Below are 13,362 nucleotides of genomic sequence, written 5' to 3'. Positions count from 1 at the left end.
AATAAATTTTAAAATAAAAGCACTTTTTCGCAGAAAAGCAAAAACTTTTCTAGCAAATCGTTTCAATATATATATATATATATATATATATATATATATATATATATATATATATATATATATATATATATATATATATATATATATATATATATATATATATATATATATATATATATATATATATATATATATTGCGGAATAAACCATAGGATTGGTTTCCATTAGAAAGCTTCAGGTACACATTGAACAGATCATACGCAGAACAGTTAAATTAACATGGCCTCAATACCTCGCAGCCTCAATACGTCATGAATATGAATGTGTACCTAAACGATTTAAATGAAAAAAATAACGATTATCCCCGGTGGTCCAATGGTTATCCGATATTATCCCGAACCAATTGGTCGCCAATGGTGACTAGCTTACAAGGCGAATAAAGAAATTAAAAAGATAGATGACTAGGGCATTTATATTCTAGTGTTATGGGCCTGTTTCCATTAGAAAAGTTCATTTTAACAACAATAGAATTTAATTACACAATAGACAATTAAAATAACACGGTTTTAATGTCAAATAATTTGGTGTAATCATGAACATGAAGTTATAAAAAACGATCCATCAAAAGCAAATATAACCAATATTTACGGCTGGTCGGCTAAGACGACTAGTATGCAATAAAAATTGGAGCAGTGATTGTGGCTATGGAACTTTATTATGATTTCCCCGCTCCATAAGGAATGTATAGTGGGGCCTTAGAGATTTTTTTCGAAAATGAGTGTGAGAGGGACAAGAGGTTATTAATAGAATTTGTACGGAGTCATGAACTTTCCTCTCTTCTCAGAATAAAGTAGAAAGCTTGTGTTTGTTGACACTCTGCACGACAGACCGTTTGAGCTACAGATTACCAAATTTCATACAAGTATGCTTTGGACGATGGCAACTACACTAGAAAGAGAGTTTTTTAAAAGTTTATTAGAACTTTGATTTATTAAAAATTGAGCATGATTTTGGCGTTTTCCTATGATATTTATCGCAAATATAACAACAAAAAACTTGTTTTTACACTATTTTAAAATTTTTATACCATTTACCTTGTTTTTATTTCCGTGATTTAGTGATGGTTTATTTATTTATTTTTCTAAATTTTGTTAACTTTAAAAAAACATAAAATTTAAGGTAAAAAAATCAATTTAAAAAATGAATTAATAAAATTTAATATTAAAAAATAATTTTTAATATTAATTACATTATTGGATGAAAAATCAAATTATTTTCATTGTTTTATCAAATATTTAATTACGCAATTTTCCCCCATTGTTCAAAGCTAAGGACGATAGTTTCTTATTATTATCTTCGTAGCTTACATGAAGAATCAGAAAAAGAAATTACGTTACTGCAAAGGACAATGTGCAAGCTAAAAAAGATTATTCAGACAAATTTTTAATGACACGTTTAATATCAGGGGACTCGATTCCAATAGAGACAAATATTTAGAATACTAACAAATTTTTGACTGATAAAACTTCCGGTTTCAGAATAACACATTAGCTATTAACTTTTCAATCTTGTATTTCGTTCTCTTCTCGTAAAAACTGAAATTTTTAAAAACTTGCACGGCTGTTTAACGCTTATTCAATTTCATCAATATTTTCTCTTGAACGTTTTCATCGTCATTTATATCATAGAATTCCATAGATATTTATGCTTTTATTTGCCATCTTTATTAATAACAAAATAATCATTATCAGCAATTTAAATTCAGCATTTTTTTTAGCAACTTTACATTTTATAAGCAACATTTCTTCTTAACTTTGCCATAAAACAGAGATATAGAATCCAATTTAATAAAAAATGATGGTATTTAGCAACAGATATTAACAGATATTCTTTCATTGAGAAAAATAGAGAAAAAAATTAAAATAAATAGGAATCTCTAGCCCTAAACTTTTTACCATGATAAGATTTTCGAATCATTCGTTTACTTTCATTTAAAAAAATTAATTTGAATTATATAATATGTTCTTTTAAAAAAATGTATTTAATATCATCGCAACGCATATTAGTATAAATCTAGTAACTAAAGAAACGGAAACTATAATTATAAAATTTATATAAAAATATTTTTTTAAATTGTAATTAAAGAAAACATTCTACAGAAATAAAATCGGTATCACTAAAAAGGTTATTTTTTTTAATTTTAAAATAGCGCAAGATTAGTTTTTATGCATTAAATACTCTGAAGTTATAGTAGGAAAAGTTAACATTTGATATTAATTTATAATTAAACATTTCATTGAATTTTTAGCAGACCATTTCTAATTGCGCACCTACTACCTAAGAAGCAACTAACTGGCAAACTAACTTTAGGCCCAACAATCTGCCCTGTAAAGTGAGGGTTTTGCGACTTTTTTCATGATATGAAAAGCATGATGCAGTTTACAGATAGTATACCAACCTATAAGCATTATCACGATAAAATATCATGATACATAAAATCATGGCGCATATTTAATTAAAAAAATTTGTGGTAAAAAATATATTACTTGTAGTTTTTATATTATGGAAATAAAATGTAAATTGATGATAGTAGAAGCAATTAAAAATGTTTTATGGATATTTTTTTTAAGTAATCAGAGAAAAAATATTTTGTGTGTCTTTTATAGCACATTTCAGAAAATTCGATCAACCAAAAAAAATCTCCTAAAGTTTGTGAATACACAATATTTCAATCAAAAGCTACTGACCTTTAAAAAATCAGTTTTTTTTCTATCAAAAACTTTAAAAATCGTATCTTAATGAAAATTTAGTTTTGGTCACTATGTTTTTACGAAGTTCTAAAACAACAAAATTCAAATGCGACTTCAGTAAGTAAATAATAAATTGTACGAGAGAATATAAGTAATACGAGAGAAACAAAGTAAAGAATACGAGTTTAATAAAATTATTCTGAAAGTTTCTCACACAGGATATAGAAATCTTTGAAATAAAATTAAATCATTCATCTCTCTTATCAAATCTTTTAAATTTTTGTTAACTGAAAACGGTATCGATCCTTATATTAGCATTTAGCTATTATAAAGGTAGTAAGATTAAGTTAAGATTAAAATGCTAATGTTCATTTTAATTTGCTACTATGAATATTAAAATGTAACAGTTTATTATCAAAACGCGGACTGAACACAATTTTTGTTAATTTATTATGCATTCTTTTAAATAAAAACAATTTCAATTAATTATATAATTTACTGATGAGGTAAAAAACTTAAGTATTCTATACAAAATATAAAATCAAAAATTATATGTAACAGATAAAATAACTGTTTTTGTTTTTTTCATACTCTATATATTTTCAATGAGCATTACAGAGAATATTCAGACATTACAAATATAGTCAGTTTTTTCCCCAGCATTTCATTTTATTTAACTAATGCAATTTGAGGAAAATAAGAAATTCATTTTTATTGAAAAGATGTATTTGGAAACACTAGAAATATAAAATGAAGTATTGAGGATTATCTACAATAAGAATAACTGAATGTATGAAATATCTGTCTTATTATAATATATATTATATACTTTCTCAAAGTATTATAGAAAATAATGAAACATTACAAAGAAGGTCAAATATATATTTTCAGGAAAACGAGAAGAAAATTTTTGTGAAAAAGATGTATTTAAAAATGCAAAAAATAAATATATAAATTTTAAAAAATAATAACAAATTATACAGAAATATTTACTGCAAGCAATCATATTATTAATCTCTTCCTCTTTTAATAAATGGTCAGTTTAATTTGAAATCTTCAACATTTTTAACACTTTATTTAAGGATTTATTTTAATTTAGCTTCTTATTTTTGTAATTTGTGAATTATATATATGTGTGTGTGTAATGATATTTTAAACTTTAATTTCAAATTAATTAATTTCCAAGGTTTTATCTTAATTTAGCCCATAGTAACTTCATTCTAGCATATTCTCTTATTTCGTGACCCAATTCCATTTTCTCTACTTAATTAATTCACGAGAGATTTGTAAAATTGCTGAATCAGCTAAAAGCCTAACTTTCTTACACTCCGAGTGAAGGGACAAAATACCGCTAACGAGCACATTCTTTTTAAAAGATCTCTGTGTTTCCTTTACTTGTGATTGACATGCGTCAGAAATCCCTATCAGAATCTTATTAATATATTAGCACTGTAAAAAAAACATTTTCCCTATGCATATCTCATGTTATATAAGACGAGGGATAATTGATTTCTCTCTTCTTCCCCCCTTCTGCTTTTATGCCGCGCTCTGGTGGACGTGCCATATCCGCGCCTTCTTGTGAATAATCATGCGTGCTTCTATTATATGAAATAAAACGACGTCACGAAATCAAAATTCTTTTCACTGTCTTCAAAACTGCATTCTGCTTCACATAAAATAATGCTTGCATACTAAAGAGTCGACAAGGACAGTTTCCTGTGAAAAATTGTCAAATGAACTACAAGAATTAAAATTAAATCCGCTGGAAAGGAAAATAAATCATGCAATAGCTCTTCGCCGACGCTCTTCGTTACGGGCAGCCGTCTCCAGTGTCTCCGTGGCCGTGGTTCGTCATGGCCAACCGTCTACAGTCTCGCGTGGCATAGCTTTGCTGCGTTTTTCCATACCACCCCATGCAATATCCCCTGATGTACCGTGCCTTCCGTAATTTATGACCTCATCCGACATTCCGGCTTTGTTGTTCAATAGATATCCTTGTGTTTGTGCTCCATATCGTCATGTGCGTGCTCCTTATATCTTCAATGAGTTGGGGCTTCTTGTCATCATAAAAAATTTTCTGGCTCCTTACCTGTGCTGAATAATCCCGATCTCGACGTCATTTCCTTGTTTTATTATCATCTCAATATAAAAATAGCTGCCGTAGTCTCCAATTCCAATGCTCAAAATTGCATTTTGTGAGTAATTAAAGAAGTGATTATTCTTCAAAAAGTAATCAGTGTTTTTAAAAAAAATCATCCATCAGCTGACTCAACGAGTGAAATTCAAAATTAATATTCTGTACCTTTGATTTGATTTTAAATTGCATTTTTCTATTATAATATAATTGCAATTAGTCTTTTTATATTATTATTCAAAATATCATGAGTTTTAATTTAAAATATTGAGTTTTTAAATTTTTTTCTAATTTATTATTTAAAAATTATGCATACAGACCTTGTGAACGAAAAAAGTAACATACCAAGATCCTTATATACTTAATAATTACTTAGTAATTAGACTTATATACTTAGTAATTAGACTAAGGTAGTAAATACCTCAGGAGAAATTGTTACACCCCTGACAGTTATTGAGCCACCCTCTATTATCACTGTGTCCAAATACTTTTTTTTTACAAAATACAAATATTCTTTATATTACATCATTTTTCTTTTATATTTCCCGAATATCATAAGAGTATTATGAATCTTGTGTTTGTTACATTCATTCCAAGTGTTTTGTTTGAAATTTGAATTTTGCATTTATTACTTTTAGTTCCAAATTTTTCATTGGATATTTTTGAATTTTGCAATTATTATTACCGTTTCCAAATGATTTATATGACATACATGAATCTTACATTTATTTACATTTCCAAATGTTTTATATGAAACCATTCAATTTTACAAATATTATTTTCATTTCCAAGAATTTCATTACGTATTTTTGAATCTTATATTTATGGTTTCAGTTTCAAGTGTTTAATATGAAATATTTCAATTTTGCAAGTATTATTTTCATATCCAAGTTTTTTACCTGAAGATTTTAATATTTGGTTTTTTATTGACAATCCAAATACTTTGTTTGAAATCATAATTATATTGATATTTCATTTGGGTGAAATCATAACAGTATTGATTTTATATTTAATATAATATTTAATAATAAATTATTTAGAATTATTTTATTCTAGAATTAAAAGTTCGAAGACTGATTTAACATAAATTTGAATGAAACTAGAGAATTTTCCTTCTTTCTTTAAAGCAATTGCTATTTAAATTGATTCCATCTAAGCTATTTTTCTAAAGTAATAGAGAAAAAATTGCAAAAAATATGAGAAAAAAATTAAGAATATGGAAGACAAAAAGTGTAATTGATTCCATTGTTTATATATTTAATAATTTTTTTCATATCAATTAGCATATTATTACAAACGATTTTAAAGTATTTTTACATTTAGTAAGAAATTGAGTACGATTTTTAAGCGTGTTTAACATTTAAATTATTGAATTAGACACACACACACCTTTATAATTAGTACAGATTGAATGTTATTACAAATGAAACACAGAATTGTCAATAAACTTATTGCTAGCATAATGTAAAAAGGGCAAAGAATAAAAAAACACACATTACAAAAGTTAAAAAATAATATTGCATATGCATTCAAGCGCATATATTTATTTTATTTTCAATATAAATTAATACTCAGAGAAATGCCAACGGACTCATAAGTAAAAGCCTTTTTCTTTTTTTTTTAAATCTATTGTAGTAAAAAAAATGCTTTAATATAAAATGTTACATAAAACAGAAATCTCTTTTTATCCTTTACAATAATCGTTTTCTATTTTGGTGAAATTTTCAATTGTATTAAAGGATTTTTGAAAATTATTGAAAGCTAATTTTTAATAATATTTCTCTAATAATTATTTAAAATTATTTATTATTTTATAATTATCAATAATTATAAATTAAAGGTATAAATATTGTAAATTATAATAATAATTTGTAAAGAACAATAAAATAATTAAACATTGGACAAAATATCTAAAGACAAATAAATGAAATTACTTAAAATATTTATGAAATTTACAATGAATAAGAATGATAGCACTGAACCAAAAATAATTCTTTTGTACAAAGAAACATAATTCTTTATTAATATAAAATATTTAATTAATTGTCACGAAACCTTCACCAAGTCGGATTTTGAAAGATTTAGTCGAATAGTTTGGATTTCTAAACTATTTAAGAATTTCACTTTTGTTCATGTGAATTATTTAATTATTTTGATCTCTGTTCTGTTTTGATAAAAAAAAAGTAGGATAAAGCTCAAAATAGTTGATTTATTTTAAAATGTTTAATCGTAGATCTCTATAAAATTCTAGAAAAATTTCTTAATATTTGCAAAATTCACACTTAAATTTCATGCTCCCTGATGCAAAAACATTTCTATTTAGATATCAGAGTTCCAGTGTTCAGCTAAATTTAGGCCTTTCTTTATTTTTTTAAGTACATCTGTGTCTTCATGTCCTGAATTTGGATTTATTTATTTATTATTATTATTATTTGCTTCTCTTAAATAAAGGATAAAAAGAAAAATATGATAACAATCAAAACATTCGATATGTTTTCTTTGCTTTTAAGCTCCTTAAATCCTAAAACGTTATTTCTGTAGTGATATTTGTATACCAGTTTGTGAGTACAATAATTTAAAAATGGAATAATTTAAACATTTTAAAAAAATGTGTAATGGCTCTTTAGACAAAAATTGTTCATTTCTGTCAAATTTTTGATGAAGTCTGACTGTTGGTAGATAGTCCGTTGGTCTATTATAGTGCACGTAAACATCATAATTTAAACATTCAAAGGGTTAGCTGGATAAAATGTGGCGTATGGTTTTGTCATTAGAATTACAGACAAAATTTGGTCAAAATGAATTCAAAGGTCAACTTTTGTTGAACTGTATATTCACAGTTTGTGAACACGATAATTTAAAAATATAATGATATAGATAAATGAATTTTTGCTTGTGATTTTCAGGTTCTTATTAAAAAATTCATTGCATCACATATTTTAAAAGAGACTTCTGTAATTCTCCAGCTGTATTAGAGTTGAAATGAATTATAAAAGTGCAATGTAATAATTTTCTAACAATAATTAATGACTAATCGCAAATTTAAATAAAACAGTTCTACAACATCGATTTAATGGAAGTTTCACAAAGAAAAAAGATCTTTAATACGTATGTTAATCGGCTTATCAATCTATTTTTAAAAATGTTCAATTTCGGACATTTTTAATTCCATAATTTCACATATAATAATAATAATTTTATATTATTATTTCTTAAAAAGTAGCTTCCTTAAATCACATTATTTAATGGAAAGTGCATTCTATTTGATAATATTTGATACAAAATTTAATTCATGATTGTATTTGAAGATCTAACTTTACTAAAACTAAACATGAACAGATTATATCTTAGTAAAAGCTATTGAAAATGAAAAAAAATTTCAAAAATATTTTTGATGTGCATTTAAATTTATCATTATAAATTTTCAAAACCCTTATGTTAAATAAAAAAAAGAGCGCATTACATATAACATTGCCGCACTGTATTAATGTTTAACTCAGAAATATTTCATTTTTTTTACAAACAATGTTCGTTGATTCAAAGCAACCATTTTCGGCTGTTTTCCATCTGATAATATTAGCTACATTTGAAAATATTTATAAATGAAAAAAAAAGACATTGATGGAAAATATAAGCTACTCTTAATGTGCGATATTTTTTTGTATAAACCCTAAAAAAAGTTAAATTATCAGTAATTATTTTATAATCAAAAAACTATCTAACTAAAATGGAAAGGATTTTAGATAAAAAAACAACCTAAAAGTTTAGTAATGCAAAAAAAAAATCTTCCTTTATACCACAAAGTACTGGTAAATACCAAATCTTTGTATATTATACTCTACATTCTTTAATGTTGAAACAGATATTCGATTTCATGCTAATTGAATATTCATGTCCTTTAAATAATTCGAGTGTAAGTCAAAAAATAAGAATCAGATCAGATCTTTTTTGAAATAGTTCGATATGATATAATCTAACTTATCCAAATTGATATGTAAACCGATACGATCTTTTTTCGAAATATTCTCTTTCTCGAAATCTTGAATATATATGGTATACACTTGACTCAAAGGTTCTGCGGATTCTTCTATACGCGCCGAGGAACATACCTTTTACCAGTACAAAAAAAGTCTTTCTTTATGACACAAAGTACTGGTAAATACTAAATCTTTGTATATTATACTCTGCATTAAGACAGATATTCTAATGCTAATTGAATATTTATATCCTTTAAATTATTCGAGAGTAAGTCAAAAAATAAGAATCAGATCAGATCTTTTTTGAAATAATCTGATATGATATAATCTAATAGATCAAAATTGACATAGACCAAAAATAAGATTTTTTTCGAAATATTCTCTTTTTTGAAATATTGGACATATAATGTATGCTCTTGACTCAAAGGCTCTGTGAATTCTGTTACATATACCGAGGCCCACATTTTGATATCTTTGAAACTGTTTCCGCTTCCTTCAGAAAAGCATTGATGAATCAGACCCTGCAATTCCAATTTTAAACGAAGAAACAAAAAATTATGGGGGAGGGGGGCACAAGGAACTAGATCTAGACGATATGAAGGATGTGTCACACACTTAATATTTTGTGGGCCAAATATTAGGCAATAAGGGTAGAAACATGAGAAATGCCTTATCGTAGTGTAGGCGCCAATCAGATACGCAAATGATGACTAATTGTTATTTATCATGATAATGATGTCAAACGACTACTTAATTCTTCAAAAAATTCAACAATCCGAAGAAAAACGATGATTTTATCAATGTGCTAAAAATAAATTCAAATATTTCTTGTTGGCTTCCGAACTTATATGAAAACTATTTTAATATTTCAGTGTATCAACTAATTAGAAAAATCTAGAGTTGAATTCAATAACGAAATATATTATTCAACTTTTATATAAAAAATAATATTACTGCATGTATACACTAAGCAATATAAACAAAAGTGAAGATGAAATTTTAATATCCAAGCGAAACAATTTTTGTCGTAACTTTGACATTGGAGAAAAGATATGATTAAATTATTTGATTAAACAATTAAAATTATTTCAGATTTCAATACAACCAAGAAAATTATGTTAACAAATAATACTTAAAACTAATTAAAATTATTATTGTTGAAAATCCCGTAAAATTGTAAGTGAAATGAATGAGATGAAATGAATTTTTTTAAATTAAATGAAATTTTTTGTTACTATCGATTTGTTAAAATTAGGCGGTAATATGTTCATACATATACGGACAGTATATAATACATTCAAATAATCTGACGTATTGAAATATCTATTTCTCACTTAACCAAGAAATTCCTAGGTGTTCTATGTAATGCGGTATTTCAGACATTATCGTTAACTTATGTACAAAATAGCAATGACAGTTTATTGATATTATGACAGTATATATCAGTATTTCATATTGCCGGTTTGTCATTTGGCATTGTGTAGAGTGGCTTAAGGAAAGCGTGAAATATTCATCGCTTCATATTTTGCCTAACACATAAATTTTGCTGAGAATTACTGAGCAGAATGCAACAACATCCCAACAAAAGGTAAGTCAATTTTTGAAAAAGGGTGAGAGAAGCTGAATGCTAGAAAATTTCACACAGGTTCTCCTATACATTTATTATGTTCAAATCAGTTGGACGTGTAAAAAAAGCTACTGCAAAATATTTTTTCTAAGGTGACCTATAGTACATGTAAGAAACATCTTTGCAAATATTGCATTTTTTATGCACTTTTTTTTCTTTAGGAAAGTGGAACAAGAAATAAACTATCGATTTTGAAAAATTACACTTCCTGTAGATTGATTTTGAAAATATGGAAAAGAAATTTTATGAATCTAGCTGCCCGATTTTAAGAGTAAATACATTCACAAACGGACATAACTAAAAACACACCCGAATATAAAAAGATCTAAAAAGTCGAAATTTATAAAAATCTGGACATCAGTTTTTTAGAAATAGAATACTTCCTCTGTACCTTTCCCAGACAAAAATGAATGAATAAAAATATTATTGTTTTAAAGTAAAGCGTCTAAATTTCTCATAATAACCATATTCTTTAAAAAATTACACTTCTTATAGATTGATTTAGAAAATATGAAAGGGGAATTTTATTAATATAGTTACCCGAATTTATGAATTAATATATTCATCCTAACTAAAGAAACATCCAAATATAGCAATATTTAAAATGTCGAAACTTATAAAAATCTGGAAATAAATTTCTTATAAATAGAATACTTCCTCTGAAAATTCGCAGAAAATAATAATAAATAAAAATATTCTTGTTTTAATGCAAAGATTCTTAATTACTCATAATGACAAAATTCTTTAAATTAAGAAATAATTCTTAAGAACTATGATAATTTTTAGGATCATATAATTTCCTATCTTGCCCAATAGCAATGTTTAAAACTAAGGGCCTCCCATTTAATTGGTACAAACTAATGAAAGCCATGTGATAAGTTTCTATTTCTAAACACAGCTGAAAACCAATGAGAATTGAGCTCACTATCTCCTGACCTCCAGTTTTGCGGTTAGAAGGCAAACAATAAATCAACCAAATCATTTTCTATTTTTATTTCCTTTAGGAAAGCAATTTTGAAGATAATTTCTTATAAATACATCACGTGCTTCCGTTGAATATGAAATAAAAATAAGTTTAAAAATGTCTTAAGATTATCTAAAATGTACTGATAAATTAGTGACTATGTGTTTTTTGTTTCTCCACTCTTATAGAGTTATAAATATAAAAAAAAAATTAATTATCGGCGCAAAAATTTTTGATCTCAAAATTTTGAGAAATTTCGATGTTTTAAACCACTAAAGTCGAATCATGTTAACCGTTTTTTTTATAAATATGATAACTCAGTAACGTAAAAAGAAAAAATACGGAAGTCTACAAATTTTCGCATACATAAACATTCTTAGTATGCAAAATGTTTCATATAATTCCATTTTTGATGAATTAATTTTGAATTCTATTTTTGGTTCTAATATTTCCTGAACCACAATAGAAACCCCGCTTTATAACTGTATTTTTATGTATTGTAGGATGTGCAAACACATTTTAGAAAAAATATGTAAAAGAGGTAGAGTTGTATCTAAAACTTCTCCATGGGAATTCTCATTTTGCTTGTGTAACCATCGTAGACACCCTTGATATGATATGCTTACTATTACATTCTTCACTTTCAAGTATTTTTGCCTTGTTAATAGTATTTATCATTTTTGTCTTATGGCAACATCATTATTTTCATATTTTTCATATAGTTTCAACCGGTCTTCAATTCAATATTCAAGAAATTAGGAATTTTGACAACTAGAATAAACAAACTTTGGTAAATTGGTCAAAAAATTTAGCTCATCCTCAGTTTTGACTTTGCTTTTAAAAAAGAAAACAATCAAAATTTAATTTGTTCAATGATTGCAGCAGTAGAACATAGTTTATTTCATTTATTCAAAAAAACTAATTTTTTTTTCACGAATAAAAAAGTTTTGGAAAACATCAATTTTTGCACATCCAAAAACAGTAAAAAAATTAATAATGTAAAAAATTCAAGTTACTCAGTAACTATAAATTTCAAATATATTATATGATCTTTAATTTAAATATTAAATATAAAAAGCATCTACTTGTTAAAGTTTCAAGACTCAAATAGCGCTCAAAAAGAGGAAATTCAAACAGATACATTTTTTTCCCCCATAACAAACCAATTTAAAAATAAATAAAACTGACAACTATATATTTCGAACGAGTGTTTTAAAACATTAATTTTTCTATTAAAACATATAAAAAAAGAAATTATGATAATTATAAACAAAAAAAGTTTATAAAAAAGATATTTACATACAAAGGAATGTAAAATAAAAAAATATATCACATTTAGAAAAATTAAATATTATAATAAATAAAAGTTATTTTGTATAAATAAGTTTTGTGTTTTTAAGGTTTTGTGTTTTTCCACGATAACTTACAACACAAAAATTATTTTCCTCTTAAATTAAAAAAAAGATATATCTTTTAAATTATACTAATTTCTCTAATGTTTAATTTTTATTCTGTTTAATTCATTTTTAAAAAACTGATTTAAGCGTATTTTAAAGCAATATTTTTCATTGTAAAAGTGAAACTCAAATTAATATTACTTCATTCAAGTGTCTTTTTTTATTATTGATGATCAAGATATTCAAATTAAAGAAAAATAGCCAATCCATAGCGGATATGTGGGTAATTTATAAGCAATTTATCACATCTTATAAGTATATGTAAATTATCAGTAATTATAAGGTTTAAAGAATAAAAAATGGAAATAATAACAGAAAACGCAAAATAACAAATATAAAATAATAATAATAAAAGTATAAGATAATATTATAATAATAATTATAATAATTATAAATATTTAAGAAGAAATATAAATAAAAAATATAAATAAATATTTTTTGGTGCGTACAAAT

The 13,362-nt window shown here is 25.4% G+C and overlaps 1 protein-coding gene across 2 annotated transcripts in view; it reads right to left on the bottom strand.

The window, feature by feature from the left end:
* The window catches only part of LOC129984083 (interferon regulatory factor 4-like), a 68,754-nt gene that overhangs the window by 20,443 nt on the left and 34,949 nt on the right, over positions 1-13,362 (bottom strand). The gene's annotated exons all lie outside the window — the stretch shown is intronic.

The sequence above is a fragment of the Argiope bruennichi genome, chromosome 9 (assembly GCF_947563725.1).
Source record: "Argiope bruennichi chromosome 9, qqArgBrue1.1, whole genome shotgun sequence".
Lineage (NCBI taxonomy): Eukaryota > Metazoa > Arthropoda > Arachnida > Araneae > Araneidae > Argiope > Argiope bruennichi.
This window is presented reverse-complemented; position numbering and strand designations above follow the sequence as displayed.